At 42.3% G+C, this 21,745-nt stretch overlaps 1 protein-coding gene across 2 annotated transcripts in view; it reads right to left on the bottom strand.

The window, feature by feature from the left end:
- ARHGAP26 (Rho GTPase activating protein 26) overlaps positions 1-21,745 on the bottom strand; it is a 511,759-nt gene that overhangs the window by 410,825 nt on the left and 79,189 nt on the right. The window lies entirely within an intron of this gene.

The following is a 21,745-nucleotide window of genomic DNA, read 5'->3' as shown; positions in this document are numbered from 1 at the left end:
TAGGGCGGTTTCTCCTGCACACAGCCAACACAGGTTCGATCCTCAACATCCTATATGGTTTCCTGAGCACCTCCAGGCATAATTCCTGAGTACAGAGCCAGAAGTAACCCCTGAGCACTGCTGGGTGTGGTCCAAAAAAATAATATAAGTCTTCAGCATGTTTGCAGACAGATGAAAACCTGCCAGTGAAAAGAGGAGAGTGTGGTAATTCACTGTTTCACTGTTGGGGGAAGAAGGGCTGCCCTGGGCACTTTATTAATGAGTATGAGGGCCCAGTGAAGCAGGAGGAAAACAGTGAAGAGAGTGAGCACCAAGAGAGCCGGCAGGTTTTCCTGGAGAAGGGGCTGCTGCCCTGACCACGGTGAACTGGGGTACGGGACAGCTCCGTTTTCTTGACAGTCACAAGTCACAAGGTGGGTAATATTTTAAACTATACTCCCACACCTGCATCCATCTTCTCAGACAGGTCAAGTACAAATATGAGTGCTATGGGAGGGGCGAGACAAAGGTGTGCATGCAGCTGCCTCACAGGGTGAGGAAACGAAAGCAAGGAGTGGCTGCACCTACAGGAAAACCTCCTTGAATGGCCTTTGCTAAGATACCAACTACCCTGTCTTCTCATCCTTCCTTACATTTTCCCAACTTTCAAACCTGATTCCTTCTGCCCCTCTTTTAAAAGTGCTGTTTATACCTCAAGAAGATAGTGATATGATCACGTTTTTAGATCAAGCTGGAGTTGGGGGTGGAAGTGCCCTGGAATAGATAAACAGCACAACACAGACGGTCAGTAAAGGATGACCTGGATCATAATCTTCCATTTAAAACCAATTTAGTGTAATGCTAATTCTAATTCACTGCTCCTGGAATCCAGAATACAATGACATCTATCCCCTGACAGCTGTTACTTAGAAAGGACAAGGGACCAAACAGGAAAGAGAGATGGGCTCCTGGGCCATAAGTTAAATCTACTGGCAAATCCTCACAAACCTGAGCAGGACATTGCAGCGAGGGAGCACGCCCTGAGTTTAAGGAGCTTCCACTCTTGTCACCTGTTCTCTGAAAACCATCCGAGGAAATAAAAGAGGACATGAGGAAATGGAAAGATATCCCCTGCTCATGGGTCGGGAGACTTAACACTGTCAAAATGGCAACACTACCGAAAGCATTGTATAAATTCAATGCAATTCCTATAAGGATACCCATGACATTCTTCAAAGAAATGGAGCAAACACTCCTGAAATTTATATGGAACAATAAGCCCCCGCGAATGACTAAAGCAATTCTTGGGAAAAAGAAAATGGGAGGAATCAACCTCCCTAACTTCAAACTCTACTACAAAGCAGTAATAATTAAAACAGCATGGTACTGGAACAAAGGCAGAACTGCAGACCAATGGAACAGGGTTGAATACACTGACATGTCCCCTCAATCATATGATCATCTAATATTTGATAAAGGTGCAAGAAATGTGAAGTGGAGTAAGGAAAGTCTCTTTAACAAATTGTGCTGGCATCACTGGACGGCTACATGCAAAAAAATGGGCTCAGAACTCTGCCTAACACCATGTACAAAAGTAAGATCAAAATGGATTAAAGACCTCAACATCAGACCAGACACCATAAGATACATTGAAGACAATGTTGGCAAAACCCTCCATGACATTGAGGCTAGTGGTATTTTCAAAGATGCCACGCCACTGGCCGAGCAAGTGAAAACAGAGATAGATAAATGGAACTATCTTAAACTAAGAAGCTTCTGCACCTCCAAAGAAACAGTGACCAAAATACAAAGACAGTCTACAGAATGGGAAAGGATATTCGCCGAATACACATCTGACAAGGGGTTGATATCAAGGATATACAAAATACTGGTTGAACTCCAACAAGAAGAAAACATCCAACCCCATCAAAAAATGGGGCAATGAAATGAACAGAAACTTTCTCAAGGAAGAAATCCGAATGGCAAAAAAGCACATGAGAAAATGCTCTACATCATTAATCATCAGGGAGATGCAGATCAAAACCACAATGAGATACCATCTCACACCTCACAGATTGGCCCACATTCAAAAGAACAAAAGCAACCGATGCTGGCGAGGATGTGGCGAGAAAGGGACACTCCTTCACTGTTGGTGGGAATGCCGACTGGTTCAGCCCTTCTGGAAAACAGTATGGACGTTTCTCAAAAAATTAGAAATTGAGCTCCCATTTGACCCAGCAATACCACTCCTGGGAATATATCCCAGAGAGGCAAAAATGTATAGTTGAAGTGACATCTGCACTTGTCTGTTCATTGCAGCACTCTTTACAATAGCCAGAAACTGGAAGAAACCTGAATGCCCAAGAACAGATGACTGGTTAAAGAAACTTTGGTACATCTACACAATGGAGTACTATGTAGCTCTTTGAAAAGATGAAGTCATGAAATTTACATACAAGTGGTACAATATGGAAAATATCATGCTAAGCGAAATGAGTCAGAAAGAGAGGGATAGACATAGAAAGATTGCATTCATCTAGGGGATATAAAGTAACATAATATGAGATTAATACCCAAGAATAGCTGAGATCAACACCAGGAGGATTACTCCATAGCTTAGAGGCCAGCCGGGTATTCTAGGGGAAAGGGCAGTTCAGATAGAGAAAGGAGCACCAAATAAAGGGTGTTTGGAGGATCCTCCCAGGAGGGGAGATGCATGTTGAAAGTAGACTATGGACTGAACATGTTTGCCACTCAATGCCTCTTTTGCAGACCACAACACCCAAAAGGAGAGAGAGAAAACAAAAGGGAATGCCCTGCCACAGAGGGTGGAGGGGGGGATGGGGGAGATATTATCCATGGTGGTGGAAAATGGGCACTGGTGGAGGGATGGGTATTTGATAATTGTATGACCGAAACCCAAGCACAAAGATTTGTAAATCTACAACTGTACCCCATGGTGCTTCACTAAAAAAATAAATAAATAAAATGTCATCATAATTTGTAAAAGAAAAAAAAAATAAAAGCATGTCTTCTTGTGTCCATAAAAAAAAAATTTAAAAAAAAAAGAAAACCATCCGAAGAATCACATATTAGAGTACAGATGGTCAAAATCATAGTAATTCTGTGTCTTGTAAGGACTCACAATGGGAAGCATTCCTCCACCTGGCGCCCCCCATGGCAGGATCCACAACCATCAACCCAACTGACCTGCACAGGAGGCGCCCTACCAGGTGAGACGAAGGAAAACCTTTGCCTTTTGCCCATGAGCCAAACCCCCTCCAATGAGAATCTGACCACACAAAATAAGGAAAAACAGGAAAAGGAAAGAAGGAAACATGGCTGGAAAATTGCAAGGCCACACAGGATATTTACATCAAACTTGCTTTGGTTTGGTTTGGGGTTCTATGGTCTGAAAGTGAAACAAAAAGCAACGTCTAGAGCAACTTACAATTTAATAGTTCAATACCAGGCAGCTGAGCAGGCTGGCATTTTACAGCAGAAATAAACAAGTCAAGGCCTTAGTGTTAGCAGAAACCAACTTCTCCATCCGAAGTTCAAAACTCCTTTCTCCCAGTCACCCCTACCCCACACTTCACCAGGAGTGGTGGGGCTGCCATAGGCCAAACAAACTGAGCCAGGCCACTGCCTTCACAGGGCATCCACAGCCCTATGCAGCTGTGAGTCAGAGTTCCGAGTCCACACATCCCCCAATCCTCACTCCTGAACAAGTGTCTGCTGTCCTCAGTCCCTGCCCCCTGCCATCCAACAGCAATATTTTGTTTCTCCATTTTCTCCATTCACCATGCCAATGGGTTGCTACACCAATCTCCTCCATCAAGTCCTTCCCAATCCCATGTCAGCCTGCCTGCAGCGTCTCCATCTATCCTCATAAAGCAGGAGCCACTTCCCTCCTCAGATGACTTGTGCCAATCAGTGAGTTAGCATCTTTCATTCCATTCACCTGTAGTACCCAGGCCAAGTTGGCTTCCCAAAATCTCTGCTGTTAAAATTCTTAAAACAAGAAGTCAAGAAGAACTAATGATGTGGTTCAAGCTGGAGATGCGCGAATTCAATCCTCTGCACCACCAGGACATGCCAGGTGCCATCCAGTGGCACTGATGTTTGTGGTTCTAGTCCCTCAATAAAAAGTTTGTGATCTCTGGTATACCACAACCCAGTATGTGCCAGCACCATAACTAAAAAGCTTGAAACGTATCTGAGGCTCTAGGTTCAATCCTGAGCACTGCTCCAAACCAAAAGGAAGTGTACAAACCCTGGGCAAGGAGTGCAAACTATGCAGGAGAACACACACGTAATCCCCAGCAAACATCACAATGAAAAATGTGCAAGCAGGGCACTGAGTACGTGTAATACTCCTCACAAAAACAATAGAAGGAAAAGAAAAGAATCAGGGGAATGCCCAATAGAGGGCAAAGAGTCATTTTATTCTGAGATAGTTATAAGCACCGGGGAAATGCGGTGAAATTTACACTGTCTTCTTTGCTCCTCAAAATTCTCTACGGTTAGGCCCAATTACCCACACAGACAAGAAGACAGACGGTCAGACAGGCTGAGTGGTTTGCTGGAGATCTATAGACAACGAACAGCAGAGCAGAAATTCTCACTTTGACAGCCTTACACCTCAGTCCTCTCCACATCACGAATCTCCACTCTCTGTCTTCAGTTTCCTGCCTCACTAACAGGGGCTGCTGTGTGAAATTACATGAATGCTCCTTAGCACACTGGCTGGTTCTAGGTCCTTCTGTTCCTATGGTAACCACCCCTAAGGGGAAACAATTCGTGGACATGCACGCTTTAAACACAACAAATAATAAGGAAGAAAATGAAAAGAATGAAAGACATCTGCTGAACTACCGAAACAAGATGAGGAAGAGTCTTACAAGTGGTTTACATCCTATATATAGATCTGCACATGATAGCACAAAATGTCTTTCTCCGAACAGCTTTCACAAGCCATCCTCACCCCAGGGACAAAGGGGACACCAAGAGGGAGGTGACAGCAGCAGAATGAGCAGACATGGCACAGCACATCCCAGACGCGGGCAGGCCCAGTTCTGCAGTCCCCACCAAGCACAAATCCTCACTGGAAGGAAATCCCATCCAAATCCTCTTTGTCAGAGCAGAGGTCAAGGAGACTAATCCTCAAGAGGACTTGAAATTCTGGATCTTCTGTGCCACACCAAAAGACAAGCGTCTGGGGAAGCAAAAGACAAAGGTGACAGTTCCACCCAACTCCTAGTTGGTGCTAACACATCCGTGCCTGAGCTCCCATCTGAGCATGGGCATGTCACCTGGGCAAGCCATGAGCCGGATGATAATACAGGCAACAGCCGAGCAGGCCCGGTGCTGGAAGGGGAGAAGAGTGGTTAATCTGCAGAGCCTGTGCACTAACTTTATGGGTGCGCCTGCAACAGGGACTCACGGGGTCCTACACTTCACTCAGTGCTGCCCTTGCTTTCCACACAGGATGACTCCACTCCATGCACTCCAGCAATCTGTGCCTGGTTTTAGTCATGGGGGCGCTGAGTGACTGACTTCAGTTTCTTTGATAATAAACAATCAAAAAAGATACAAGAAATCCAGCGTTGGTGAGTTAGTAAAGGGGTTAAGGTGCTTGCCTTGCATGTGGTCAGTCCCACTGGGGCCACTGTCACCATCTGTGGTCCTCTGAGCACCATCAGGAGTGATTCCTGAGCACAGAGCCAGATGTAGCCCTGAATACTGTTGGATGTGTTCCCGGCCAGAAAAAAAAAAAATAAAAGCGCAACACTGAATGTAACTGGTCTTAGAGCAGAGGAAAGTGTGTGTAAGTGGGTGAGATGGGGAAAGAAAAAGAAGGAAAACGCAAGCAGGGACATGGAGACAAAGGATGCTGTCTGCCTGGTCACCAACCAGCCAAGAGATGTCAGCTGTTCTCTTGCCACATTTGGGGAGAGTAGGAACAATCCCTGTGGGGGACCAGTGCTTAAGCTGGCAAGAAACAAGTCTTGGGGGTCAGGCCTGCCTCCATCCCTGTAGCCAGGACAGCAGATACCACACAGGCGCCAGCATATGAGCATACAAACATGGTCAGTGCTGACACTCCTGCAGGTTTCAGCATTCAGAAACTGCCACATCTCTCTGCATAAACAGTAGACACGGAAGTTTCTTCCTTTGCTAAAAATACACGGCTGCAGTTGGGCACTGCGCAAGTCACTCAGTACGCAGAGTAAAGCCGGCATCTGCGGGTGCCTCGCCACGGACAGAAGTAGCATTTCCTTTCTCAGCAGTCAGGAGTGTGAGCACACCCTTCGCCCCACAGGAAACCCCTCGGAATGAAGAGCTCAGCCACTGACACACACGGGAGCTGAGCCCACCTCTGCTGCTTCCCATCCTGAGTGTCCTTGGCCTCAGTGTCCACCTCTGTCAAGTGGGAATGATAGTCTTGTCAGGATCAGAAATAGTGACTGTGAAGCACCTGGGACAGTTCCTGGCCCCCAGCCAGCCGAATATAGCCAGCAGCTGTGTGATACCAGAATCCCAGGACTTCTGTTGTTCCCAGGCCCATTCCATCCCTCCCTCATCCCAGACATACCCCAGCCATGCAAGACAAGGATGGATTTTCATTACTTCCTCAATTGCTACTGCTTGTTTTAAGGAGCAGCGGCAATGCCAAGAAATCAGGAGGCTGTTTATTAATGACCCGGAGCACAGGGGACAAGGGAGCACTGGCCTCTGGCCCTTCCTCACGGAGGTGTTTCTGTAGGCTCTGAACTCAAGTAGCAGGTGTCTCTGGGAAGATAAGGAAGCAGCCCTGTGACAGGATTCCTGGGCCCACTGAAACAACCTCCCCACTGCAGTCTGCACACAAGGAGCTTGAGATAGCAATGATATGAAGGTGAATTTGGATAAACATGCATTTATTTGGGAAAGGGTAAGGAAGATTCATCAGTTTCTCAATAAAGTCTCATAATACCCTCTAAACAACAAAAGCCTTTTTAAACTTCCAACTGATTAAGGAGAAATGAGAGAATCTGAGAAAGAAAGATTAACACAAAAGGCACTCTAATTCTTAGCGCACGTGAAGTCACACTTGACAGGCATTATAAGGTGTTACACTGGCCACAAGAACTGAGATAATTATCCCACAGTGAAGAAATTGAGGATCAGAGCAAGATGCCACAACCTGAGCTTTTTAAATTGCAAATGGCTGGGTATATGCACTCAACACCAAGGTCTTCTCTGAGATCAAAGCTCAGCATTCTGATCATCACATCACCATCTCCAGGACAAGCCCGAGATTTTATAAACTAGAAGGAAAGGTAGATGAAGAGTGAAGAAAATGAGGCTAAGGAAGGAGAGATGCTAGAAACTGACTCAGAGCTCAACAATCTTTCCCCCACACCATTTCTGCTAGTGTTTTCACACACTGATACCTTATAATTTTTAAGACAGAGTGGGAGTAGGGAGTGAGGACAAGGAGTCATATGGGACTTCATATAAAGCTGAATACATTATATCAGTAGGAAAGGATCTAAATTTCCTTGCTGGCGAACAGGGTGAAAGGAATTACTATTCCAGGACCAGAGACATAGTACAGCAGGTAAGACTCTTGCCTTGCACTCTGCAAACCAACGTTCATCAACTGCACCATACACGGTCCCCCCCCAAGACCTGCCAGGAGTGGTGACCCCTGAATAGAGTCTGGCACAAGCCCTCAGCAAAGTTGGTGTGGATCAGAAAACAAAAACAAAAATGGACCAGAACGATAGTATAGCAGGTAGGGAGGTTACCTTGTATGTAGCTGCCCCAGGTTCAACCCCCCGATATTCCATGTGGTCCAGCAAGCACTGCTGAGAGTAATTCCAAAGAGCAGAGCCAGAAGTAACCCCTAAGTATCGCCTGGTGTGGCCCCAAAACAAAATAACAAAAAATATATATACATATACACATATATGTATTTTTATATATGTGTTGTTATAATATATATAATATATATATATACATATTGTTCCATGCAAGTCTGGTATGTGTAAAGCACTCCAGGATGAATGGCAGGCATAATCATGGTCGCATCATTCTAGTGTGCTGGCACATCCTAGCCACCAATGGTGCCATTTCTGTGTGATAAACATGTCTAATAAGCCCAGCCCCTGCACTGCTGCACCCCTCCCAAATGCCAGTGAGAAAGAGACTATCCAGCCCCAGGAGTGATCACTCTCTCCCCACAGCTGCAGACTCAGGAGGCCAGCAACATCAAGTGCCAGAAAGACTTGGGAGCAAGGCAGAGTCCCAGAGCCAACTCTCTAACATCATCCAAGGTGCTGAGAGGTCTTGGAAATCTCCAGGGTGATTACAGGAGGTTGGGAATATTTGTGGCAAGCTTCTCCAGACACAGACAGAAACTTGGAAAATAAGTTATCAAAAGTCCACCTCTGAGCTGGCCATGCCAACAGATGAAAATGCCAGGATTCTGGTGGACCAGCATTTAAAAGAAGAAAAGTTGGAGGACCTTTGATTCAAACTCCCTTCATTCCTATAAGACATACATCTAACAATGGCATTCTTCAAGAAAGAAAATAGCCATAAAGTCGGCCCATTCTTCACAGCCAGAATATATCATTCTCCAGCATAATTTGAGGTCTGCAAACATAAAAGGAAGCAGCTGCCATTTTAGTAATTGTACTATATGGTAAGTCCTTTATCAAAATCTCAAAATGGAATTTTGAGGGAGCTGCCATTCCCATTCTGCAGACTAGAAACTGGCTTCACAAAAATTATGTAATCTCTCTGATGTCATCGGGCTGATAGGTGACAAAGACAGATTTCTGAACACTATGCTTTTAATTACAATGTGGTTTTAGATGGAACACTGGATTCCACCAACAGGGTCTATAACATCTTTTTCTCCAGTGCATCCTCTTATTCCATCCATATCCAAATATAAAAAACTTCTTATGCTTGGTACAGAACCAATAGTACTAACCTGAGTATCAGCTGTGCTCAGATGTACATAAGGCAAGGATGTAAATGACACCAAGTGCATGTAAGGTAAGGACATTAACAAGAGAAAGGAGGGTAAAACCACAGACTGACAAAGTGCAAGTGAGGTAAGGACATTAACTAAGAGAAAGGAGGGTAAGACCACAGACTGAAAAACCCAGAACATTCCAAACTTTGCTTCTTTTTTTAAGCACATTTTCAAGAAAAGGTGCCATCACAAAAGACACTAACATTTTTTGAAGACCTGGAGTACCTGTATAATAAGCAAAGGTGACTCCAGAAGACTGCAGAGGAAATAGCACTCAAAAAAACAGCAAACACACAATGCCCTGCAACTGTTCTCCATTAGCTTTCCCAAAGCAAGTCATGACTTTGGAACCAGCCCATTAACACAAATCAAAATAATCTGAACCAAATGTTCCCATGTAAAGGTCCTTTCCCCCTTGAAGAGCTGTATAATGTTCTACAAGGGTAATTCACTCTCACACACCAGGCCACCTCACTGCAGTAATTACCACCAGGCTTGCCTAATTTTGCAAACTTTGCAGGCTTGCTCAAGGCTCACATGGCTCTAGCCAAGCCAAAGAAAGTCCATGAACCTTAAAACAAAGAGCAGAGATCACCAGAAAGGTGGGGAGAGGTAGATACAATGAACATGGGAAAAGTCACAAATTCACAAATAGAGCCTCCCTAAGAAAATAAAATCCCCTTCATGGATTTTTGTTCCTAGAAGGCATACTTTAACAGACTCACACCCAACTCTGCTCCACCCTTAACGAGTGGCCATCTCCTCTGCTCCACCAATGGGAAATATCACTTAGCAACTACTCTCCAACAAAAATAGGAAGCCAAGATTGAAGTCAGACAAGTCTTGCTCCCTAGCACTCATGGACAAGTTTTCAGCAAAGCCAAGAAATCTATAGTTTCCATCAGACCTGGGGTCAGAAGAGGAAGAGAAGCCCTGCAAAAGTACGTCACTTACTGTCACTTAATCATCACCCTGCATGACTCCAGCCAGGTCAAAGTTTCTCAGGAAACGTCATGACTGCAAGAACACAATACAATGAAGGAACCAAAACATCCCCAGTTTTCATCCAATATTTCCTCAATTACAGTGTAAATATGGTTCCAATGAAGTCTTGGATTTGAGCAAATCCATCTTCCAGCCGAGACAGTTGCCTCATCATCATAACTGACACCTTTGGCCACCTCCTCAGAGCTCTTCCTAGATCATCTGTGATTTTCGTTTCTGGACATTTTGTAAATTAGAATAATATTATCTGACTTCATTTTCCTTTGTCTGCTTCAATGATCCTGGTACTGTTTCAGTATACAGACACTGACACTAAGAAGGCAAAACTATATCCACTGCATTAAGGAGATAAAATAATAAAAAAATGCACATGACCTTTGCATAGATTCATAAGTGATTAGAAACATAGTCTAATGATACTAACTTCCTTAAGTAGCATCTTAAAGACCCACTGTACATATATTTATAAAATATCTAATATCTTTCCACATTCTCTCTCAGTCTCGGGGCAAGTAAATGAATTACCTGTGCTTACTAATACTATGTTAAAGTAATACTCCTTTCTATGTCCCAAATTACCTCATCTGTATCATTTTTCTTTCCATGAGAAAGCAGAATGGGCTACACCCAGTGGTGCTCAGGGTTCACTTCTTGTGGTACTCAGGGGACCATATGATGCCAGGGCTTGAACTGAGGTCAGCTGCATACAAGGCAAGAGTTTTAAACCCTGCATTATCTCTTGATTCTGACTGAACCTCTGGAGGGGAAAGAGGAGTGAAAATAATATAGATGTGAAAATAATGCAGAGTAGATATTAAACAGGTGGTTAATCTAACAATTACTTAAGGATTTTATGAACAAGCTCATGTTTTCCCTAGACATTCCTTAACAATTTCTTCTGAGCATGCACATAATACATACAGGATCCCAAGGAAAGGCACTACATGAAACTCTTCATGTTTTTTTTTCTGATGACTTTGGCCAACTAACCAGACTCACATAATAGGACAACTCCCTAGTGGCTTAACCAGGAACTTTGTAACTATCTGAAATCTACAGCTATTTACTTGATTACTGCCTGTGTTTGTAGCATGGATTTGTTTCATAAGAGAGAAGCAATCCTTGTCTTGCTCACCAGTCCCTGAAACATGTTAGGCCCCATTAAACAACTGGCAACTGAACTTAGAATAACTGTGTGCTTTTGCAAAGTTGCCTAAGCTTCTGGACAAAGAGTAAGAGTTTGTTCCCTCCTACAATAAAAAAATAATGTATGGATTATTCTTCTATGAAGAGGGAAGACTTCTCCCCAACCACTCCCCATGATATATTCACATTACTATGAATATACTCCATTCAAATTCCAACCCCAAACAATTTAAGTTTAGCCCTTTCAACATCTGTAAATTTCATAAATCACAGTGACTCTTGAGATAGGGGGTCTCTACAAAGTCTCCACACCCAAATAAGCCTATTTAGCAAACACAGTCAACACATATGTAGCAAATTATATCCTCCAGAAATGGTCATCCTAGTCCAGTTCATCCCACACTGCTCTCACAATGACCAAGTTATACACATTTCTCTACCATTCAGTGGGGTTTCTGCTACCTCCCCTTGAACCTGGAAGACCACTGCAACATCAGAAACCCATTTAACATGGAGACATGTGACTGTCTGACTTCAGAGCCTAAATCAAGAGATCTTTCTGGTATGTGCTCACTCTAAAATAACCATTCTGAAGAGACCAACAGAGAAAGCACATAAAGAGATGATCAGATGTGCTAAAGCCCAGCTGTTCCAGTTCTCCAGTGCAGATGCCTCACATGGGAAGGAGGGAGGATCCAGATGACTGTGGTCCCGTTTTCTAGCCAGCCATGAATGCAGAGCAAAGCAGAAAAGAACTGCCCCGATGAGCCTTTCCCACACTTCAAATCAGTAAGTCAAATAAAGTTTATTTTAAAATCACTGATTTGGGAAAGGTTTGTTCTTTGGTCACAGTACCGAGAACAATGTGTAGAGTCAACAATGAGCTCCTCACCTTTCACTACAGGAAGTAAGGGGCAGCGGTAACTTCAGTTTACAGGATATAAAGTCCCAAAACTTCTAGTTTAAGAGACATCAAAATGAACAGAAACTCCCTCAAAGAAAAATACAAATGGCCGAAAGGCATATGAGTAAAATGCTCTCTAGCAGTAATTATCAGGGAAATGAAATTAAAACAGTAATGAGATTACCACCTCATAGGACAGAGATTGGCACTCATCAAAAGTAAAAACCAGTGTTGGTGTGGATGCAGGGGGAAAAAGAGACCCTTATTCATTGCTGGTTAGAATGTCGATTAATCCAGTCTTTTTAGAATACAATATGGACATTCCTCAAAAAACTATGAATTGGCTTCCATATGACCCTGAAATTCCACTCCTGGAAATTTACCCCAAGCGCCTATTAAAAAAAAATGCAGAAAAGACATGTGTGCTCCTATGTTCACTGCACTCCTATAATTACAACAATCAAAATCTGCGAACAACCCAAGTGTCCAAGAACAGATGACTGGATAAAGAAGATACGATATATACACACAATGGAATACTACTTGGACGTAAGGAGAGATGAAGTCATACATGGATGGTTTTAGAGAGTACCAAGCTGAATGAAATGAATCAGAAGAAGAGGGAAAGACAAAAATGATCTCACTCATATGCGTGATATAAAGAAACACAGTAGGGGAATAACAAACGCCAAAAGGCACAAGTAACAGAGCAGGAGAACTGATCCTTAGTAGAAACCTGGTCACTGTGAGGGGAGAGGAGATAGGTCAAGGAAAGGACCACTACAACAATGATAGAGGGGAGTGGTCATTCTGTATGAGGACTGGGTGATGAAAGGAGAGAAAAGGATATATGCATGATACACTATAAGTAACACTGTAAACTGCAGTGCCTAAAAATAAATAAATAAATAAATGATTTATAAGTGCCTGCCTCTATAGGGGTGCAGAAAGGAAACTAGGTACACTGGTGGAAGGAAGTGAACACTGGTGAAGAAACAGGTGTTGAAACACTAGAGGCATGAAACCCAATCTTGAATAACTTTGTAAATTTGTTATGATTCATGGTAATTCAATTAAAAAAAAATTTTTTTAAAGAGACACAGGAACTGGAGTGATAGTACAGCAAATAGGGAGTTTGCCTTGCACGCAGTTTATATGGGTTTGATCCCTGAATCCCATGTGGTTCCTCAAGTCCACCAGGAGTGATCCCTGAGTGCAGAGCCAGGAGTAAGACCCCGCCCCCCGCCTTCCCACCTAAAAAAAAAAAGAGAGACATCATAAAGCAAGAAGCAGAAAGTGTGCAACACTGTGGAGCAGGCCAAGCTTTTCTGTGTTCTCCAGGCTTTGAGCTCCTCGGACTGTAAGAAGTTGCAGTCTGTTCTCTAGCCAATTGCCACGTTCCTCCTTCACTGTTCTCATTTTAACAAAAAGACCCTGAAAATGGAGAGCATTTTCCTTTTAAACAAATTCTTTTTGCCAGCTTTACTTTCAAAAAAGGCTCACTAGAGAACTGTTTTAACAAACTAGCATGGGATTATTCACCTATGTAAGGTTTCTCCTAGGTTCATCTTAGCAGACTTCATCCACTCAACATGAATAGTCTTTAATGCGAACAATCCTTAACAAGAACAGAATCATTTAATGAGAACATTTCATTATTGAACAAACATTTCACATGCGTACATCTACTATCCCATTCGTGTTTCCGTATCAGAAACACGTGAGTTCAAATACTGGCCCTCCCACTTGACAGCTGTGTGACCTTGGGCAAATTATTTGATTTCTTTGGGCTTCAATTTACTGTATCTATTAGAGAGAAAATAACACTCTTCAAAAGAATGTTGATAGACATAAGTGTGGTTATTATCAGTAATACTTAAAAGTGCTTAACATAAGCCAGAAATGACTCAGGGTCTATCTGACACTCACTGAGTAGTTAAGTACTCCCCAAGGGTAGCTGCTGTGCGTATCATTGTTACTCCTATCACTAGATTAGTATTTGCTCCATGACTGAGACCATAATTGTTTTGGAATAAATCTAATAGTGGCACAAGAAGAATGGCTCAAATTCACCATCTAGCCAAACAACTCATCTCAAACTCATTAATGGAAACACATTAAGGTGAATAAGAAACATCTAAGGCTTCTGCTAAATTATGAGCTACACCTGCAGATAGGTTGATTTAGCGTCTGGGATGGTATCTAGGGCTTTGCTTTTTTTAATCCTAACTCTCCCCTACTCCCTCTCCCACTGGCCCCCTACACACACAGGTGATTCCAGGAAACTCTGAGATAGGATGCAATAAAAATCTGGCCTAAGCCCCAAACAGCATAAGCTAAGGAGCAGCAGCTATGGATTTTGAATTCTCAACTTTTTCCCAGACACTTAATGTCTCTGAGTCTCAGTTTTCTGATCTGTAAAATGATTTCAGACTAAAAAATCCCAAAGGTGTCTCATTTTCTAAATTTCATACTACAGTACTACTAGATGCAAGTCCCTTGGGCTAACTCATTTGTGCATTTTAAGCAACTGAACTAAGAGCTATCATTTAGTAAGACCCTGCCCATGTTATGCAATGGCACTGATGAAGATATTTACTGACTCACTGAGTTATTTCTAATGTTTACAACCATGTTGTCATGAAGTGCACAGGGATAAAATACTGAACTCAGGTTCAATAACCTGAGCGATCACAGTCAGTAAGTGGCAGAACCCGGGTCTGCCCTGCATTTATGCTTTTGGCCATCTCATTATAAAATTAACTTTCTTCTTATTTCTTTAAGGAGTAATAAAGCTTGGTTGCAAGAAGTTCAAAATGAGAGAAAAGGGAGTGAAATAAAACTGCAAAACCAATTTCCTATTTAAGATCTTACATAATCATTGCAGCAGAATCTACCAACATCTTTTTGACACCCAATATTTAATAGCTGAACACTCACTGCTTCCTGGAAATACCCCTTTAGGGTAAAAGGAAAATCCTGATTGTGGCTGTAAAAAAACTACATAAATAAGTATTCATTGATCCTGTTTCCATTTAAAACAATCACAAAACTGCTTTGTACTTACTTAACTCTCAGAAAACATAAGTTTGGGACATAAATACCTAAAATTGGTACCAAAAACTCAAATGCAGGATTCCACACAAATCATGCAAGAAATGAAAAAACCTGGCTCCTGAAAAAATTAAAATTCAATTTTGATTCCACAAACTATCTTTTACTGGGGGAGGGGGGAACAAGGTCGACTCACACCTAAGCTCTTCAATACACAAAGCACCAAAGGGCAGGAAGAGACAGAAAGGGAGAGAAGCAGGCAAGGACTAGCACTTCATACCTAAAATGCAGTTCTTAGCAGCCCAAAAGTTAAGCTCAGAGAGAAGTGAGAGTTTCAAGTAACTATGTCAAAATGATGTCTTCAGTAGGAGGAACTGCGAAGTAGGTGGTAAAAGAGGCTGCAAAGAAACAACACAAAGCACTGAGGTTGGTCAGCGAGAAAAAGGGGTGTGTGTGGGGGGGGGGGTGGGGACAGGCTTTAGCCAAGATGATTCCTCCCTTTCTTAATTCCTCTCATGGGAATAACAGAACTTTCCTCCTCTGCTGAGCTTAAAGATACAATGGGGAAGTTTCTCATGACGTCCACTCTTTTGTATTCTCTTGCCAAGTAACTAAAAGGGAACCTAATCCCAGCCCTCTTGCCTGCAACCTTCATTACTTCATGTCAGGGACTTAGATAAAAAATGGAAAGAGAGGAGGAGGAAAAAGAGCACTCACTATAGCAAGCTCTACCAGTTTCCAAATGTGTTCTCTGAACAGCAGAAGGGTGTTAGTACAGGTTAAGTTGCCCAGGAAAAAGGGCAAGATTTGAAATCAAACAAACCTGGTTTGATCCAGGAACTGTGTGGATACTTCCTAACCTTCTGACCTTGGGCGAGTTACCTAAACTTCCTTCAGATTTCACATCTTTAAAAAGAGGCTGGTAACACCCACATCGCAGACTTTTTTGTTTTAATTTTCTTTTTTTTTTTAGGCTGGAGCGATAGCACAGCGGTAGGGCATTTGCCTTGCACGCAGCCAACATGGCTGACCCGAGTTCGATTCCTCCGCCCCTCTCGGAGAGCCCGGCAAGCTACCAAGAGTATCTCGCCCGCACGGCAGAGCCTGGCAAGCTCCCCGTGACGTATTCGATATGCCAGACACAGTAACAACAAAGTCTCCAATGGAGACGTTACTGGGCCCGCTCGAGCAAATCAATGATCAACGGGAGGGCCTTTACTTTACTTACTTACTTTTTTTCAGTTCAATCACCATAAGCTACAGTTACAAAACTTTCATGTTTGAGTTTCAGTCATACAATGATCAAACAACCATGCCTCCACCAAAGCACATTTTTCACCACCAAAGTCCCCAGTATCCCTCTCCCCACCCCCCCACCTCTATGACAGACAATTTCCCTCTTACTATCTCTCTACTTATGGGCATTATAGTTTGCAATAGAGATAATGAGAGGCCATTATGTTTGGTTCTTTGTCTATTTTCAACATACATCTCCCATCCTGAGTGATCCCTCCAACCATCACTGACTTAATGATCACTTCAATATCCCAGTTGCCTTCTCTCCCAGCTCATAAGGCAGGTTTAATCATGAAGCAATCTTCCTGCCCCTTGTCTCTACTGTCCTTGTGTATTAATCTCATATTATGATATTTTATATTCCACAAATGAGTGCAGTCGTTCTATGTCTGTCCCTCTTTTCTGATTCATTTCACTTAGCATGATACTCTCCATTACCATCCACTTATAAGCAAATTTCATGACTTCATCTTTCCTAACAGCTGCATAGTTTTCCATTGTGTAGATGTACCAGGGTTTCTTTAACCAGTGTCTGTTCTCGAGCACTCAGGTTGTTTCCAGATTCTGATTACTGGGAGCAGTGCTGCAATGAAGGTACAGGTGCAGATGTCATTTCTACTGTGCTTTTTTGCACCCTTGGAATATAAAAGTAAAGGCCCTCCCGTTGATCATCGATTTGCTCGAGCGGGCCCAGTAAAGTCTCCATTGGAGACTTTGTTGTTACTGTGTCTGGCATATTGAATACTCTCGGTAGCTTGCCAGGCTCTCCGAGAGGGGCAGAGGAATCGAACTCGGGTCAGCCATGTTGGCTGCATGCAAGGCAAACGCCCTACCCGCTGTGCTATCACTCCAGTGACTCAGACAATGTGCAGAAAATGAATGCCTTAGGGTATGTCAAATTTACCTGCTGAAGCCAAGGAAAAGCACAGATGATGATGTCTGCCTAGGTGCATAAAAAGTGCACCGAGATATTATCGGTGCATTATTATCTGAGGCCCACAACAATAAGAAGAGAAAAGAGGCCCTGGAAAGCATCCCTAGGTGAGGGCATTTTGCTCCTCTTTGAGGCTGTCAATGTTTTCAAGGTTAATCACAGCAGGGGAAAGCTTTCATGTTTTAAGGATGCCAGTTCCTCTCTTCAGAAGGGAACAACAAGGCCCAAATTCAATGAGAAGTCAAAACCCCAGAAAGATCATTCATGAAGCAGAACAGGAACTTGGTATAGCTAGTTCTGCAATCCTGTGGCTTCACCACAACAGTGTCTGGCCCAGGATTAAGTGGCACAGGACTGGGGTGGTCTGCAGCACAGGGTTGGATATCCTGCATCATGTCGACATCCATGAAGATTCAATTCCAGAGAGAAACAGAAAGGGATACTCAAGCTCAGGACTCAGATACTCGAGGTTACCTGGCTCTGCCATTTATTGACTCTATGAATTACTTACCTGCCTGTGCCTGGATTTCCTGATCTATAAAATAAAAACCAGAATAGGAAATTAAAGAGAACAAGTCAGAGGGTTCTGTGATGATTGCAGTAGTCTGTACTAAATTAAGTTATCTAATTTAGTAGCCAAAGCACCGTGAGTTAATGTTTCTCAATGAACCCCCTCCCCAAAACAGGCCTCATTCAATAAACAGAACCCGTTCCCTGTTCTGTCACTAACAAATCAAAACAAACAAAAGCACCTATAACCAGGTTCTGTAGAGATTCCTCAATAAAACTGATTCAAAGAAAATCACCCAGTAGGCATATATTTGGTAAGTCAGAAGACTGAATATTGGCGGTGGCGTCAGAATTCCTGGTGATACTCAGGGGACCAGATGGAATAGCAGGGATCAACGCTGGGTTGGCCATGTACAAGGCAAATACCCTACTGCTGTACTAACTCTTCAGCCCTGGACTGGGCTTTTTTTTATTTATTTGGCTTTTTGGGTCAAACCTGGCAATGCTCAAGATTTACTCCTGGCTCTGCACTCAGGAATTACTCCTGGCAGTGCTCAGGGGACCATATGGGATGCCAGTGATCAAACCCACATCAGCTGCATGCAAGGCAAATGTCCAACCCGCTGTACTATCAATCCATCACAGACTGGGCATTTTTCAAGAGTCAGAGCCTCTTCTTGTATCAGACAAACCTGACATTATTTGAGTATTTCCTTTTAATACAAACTCAAGAACCCAAGAGTAAAGTGAATAAAGTTGCTGAAGACAGTAGTGCCTTCTGCCCACCCCACTATCTGTGAGGACACACTCCAAGAAGCCCAGTGGATGCCAAAAGCAATGCATACTTGACCTTATACACTATTGCTTCTTCCCTATACATAATAACTATGAGAGTTTAATTTGAAAAGCACGCTCAGTAAGAGATCAATAACAATAATTTATGATAAAATGAGCAATTACAGGCCAGCAAGATAGTATAAAAGATAAGGTGCTTGCCTTGCACACGTCCAACCCAGGTTCAGTCACTGGCACCACTTATAATCCCTTGAGCCCACTAGGAGTAATCCCTGGGCATAGAGCCAAGAGTAAGCCCTGAGCATTGGCAGGCATGGTCCAAAAGAATAATTAAAATGTGGGGTGATAAACCACGTCCACGTGTCTCAAAAACTACCTTTCTGTAGATAGTATTTTTGGACTCTGGTTGACCACAAGTAACTCAGATCTCAGAAAGCAAAACCATGTATAAGGGGGGCCATCATACTCTCTTACAGTGGAAGTCCAGAGACCAGAATAGGTCTCTCTAACACAAACCTTATCTCTGATGATCCAATGAGCAGTGTACTATGTACAGCAACATAAATTCCAAAAAAGTGTTCACTCTAGAAATGCATTAGCTTGTATCAATTTCATAAAAATAAGCAGAAGCAAATTCAAATAAGGAAGGAAAATGAGCAGACGCAAATTCAAACAAGAAAGTGAAAATGTTTTGGTCAAAATCAAACTTTGTTTAAAAAAAAAAAAGTCAATCCCTAATAGTACTTTTATTTCTGAACCAATCCTCTTAAATAAAATGAAGATAAAGTTCTGTGCAAACAATAATCTTGGTTCATAGAACAACAGCATACTTTAAATAGTAGGGCACCTTGTTTAAAGGTCAACAACTTCACTGCACACTCCTTTGCTATATGACTTTGTCACTCCTCCCATTCAGAAATGAACTCTACTACTCTGGTACCTTGAGTCTGGGCTGGCTTTAGAACTTGCTCTGATCAACTATACTTTCAGGGATCATTTCTATAGTTCGTTACTAAAACCTGCTCTGATCAATAGAACGTGGAGAAACTGATGCAGTAAATTCCAGAAACCAAGCAATATGAGGGCTAAAGCTTCCACCTCTGTCCTTTGGGAATTCTTCCTGAGACAATCAAACCATGGAAAAATGCAGGGCAAAAGATCAAAAGTGGGGAGAGATCATGTGTCCCAGCCCATAGAAAGCACACAGTAAGCCCCAAGAGGCCAAAAGAAGTGTTGGCCAATCCACTGAGTTGCAAGAAATAAATGCTACTGCCACCTTTCCAAAGGTTTAGGTATACTTTTTTGAATAGTAGTACTTAAGGAATACTGGCTTGGGGTTATTTCATTTCTTCTAAAGAGTTTTCAAAGCAGTTTTTAAAAAACTCTTTCAAACTCAACAACAGGCAAAGTCTAAATTGCTGGGACACCAGACTAGTAGTAACCTTAGAAGAAAAGGAATGGGTAGAAATAAAGAAACTATCTACTGATAATTATGGGTGATTATGGGTGTGTCCATTTAATGATAATATGTCACGCTATGTACTTCTGAGCTGTGTACTTTTATGGACATATACTAAATTTACACTTTAAATAAAGTAAGTATTGTGTGGTAAACCTCTGAGAAAAAGTATGATGTGAGTGAAGGAAATAAAATGACCGTGTTCACAATTTTTAGTAGACTTACAAATTTTTTATAAAAAAAAAAAAATCGGGGGCTGGAGTGATAGCACGGCAGGTAGGGCATTTGCCTTGCACATGGCCGACCTGGGTTTGATTCCCAGAATCCCATATGGTTCCCTGAGCACCGCCAGGGATAATTCCTGAGAACAGAGCCGGAAGTAACCCCTGTGCATCTCCGGGTGTGACCCAAAAAGAAAAAAAAAATCCCCAGAAGTATATACCAGACAAAAACCCAACAACACTTGTTACACATAAGCTATTTCTTCCTTGCAGAAAGCAAGAGACCATTTATGAATCTAAAAAGGATCCTGGACTACCAGGAAACTCTAATATAAGGTCAAGTATTTCCAAGCACTCATTCGAAGTTTTCATGTCATTTAAAGAAGACAGTGTAAATCACTTACAAAGCAAAAGGTCCTCGGAGCTGGCATACTCATAAGTTGTCTCCTTTGAAAAATCACAAATTCTGTTATGTCACATTTCATTGTCATCTGGTCCCACTACTCTAATGTCAAAGTTACACAATCACCTGTTCATATGGATGATATCTATGTTACTGGTAAGACATCCTCAAAGCTCTCAAGAATGCTCATGTCCGTTGATTAAATAATTCGCCCCAAAAAAACTTGCTCAAAGGAGATAATTTTAAATAGAGGCAAAAATTCATATACAAAATTATGCATAAAATTCTTTATTATTTTCTTCATTTTAGGGCTATGTGTTCATGGCTTACTCATGGCTCTACACTCAGGGATGACTCCTGGCAGGGTTTGGGGATCATATAGAGTGCTAGGGATTGAACTTTGGTTAGCCACATTCAAGGTAAGTCCCCTACCTACTGTACTATCTCTCCAGCTCCTGCACCAAGTTCTTTAAAACAGAAAAAAATAAAATTAAAAAATTAAAAATAAAAACACACCAAAATGTTTAAAGTTAGGAAATTAGGTAATAAAACATATCCATAAAGTAGCACTGCAGCACCATTGTTCATTGATTTGCTCGAGTGGGCACCAATAACATCCCATTGTAAGACCTGTTGTTACTTTTTTTCGCATACTGAATACAACACAGGGAGCTTGCCAGGTTCTGCTGTGTGAGCAGGATACTCTCGGTAGCTTGCCCGGCTCTCCAAGAGGGACAGAGGAATCGAGCCCAGGTTGGCCACGTGCAAGGCAAACACTCTATTTTAATTGACATCAATATTTTTAAGCAGAGAGAACAGAAATTCTCTGTGGTAGGACAATCAATATGTTCCCCTTCTTTACAATTTTCTGTACTCTTCAAATTTTGTACAAGTTGATAGTACTTTCACTTTTTAGCTTTAAAATCAAAAGAGGGGGAGAAAAAATTGGGCAGGAATGTATTAAATTATAGGTGATTAACATTATAACCAAATTCTCTTAGTATC

The sequence above is a fragment of the Sorex fumeus genome, unplaced genomic scaffold (assembly GCF_029834395.1).
Source record: "Sorex fumeus unplaced genomic scaffold, SorFum_2.1 ptg000051l, whole genome shotgun sequence".
Classification (NCBI taxonomy): domain Eukaryota; kingdom Metazoa; phylum Chordata; class Mammalia; order Eulipotyphla; family Soricidae; genus Sorex; species Sorex fumeus.
The sequence above is the reverse complement of the archived record's forward strand: the minus strand, read 5'-3'. Positions and strand labels throughout refer to the sequence as shown.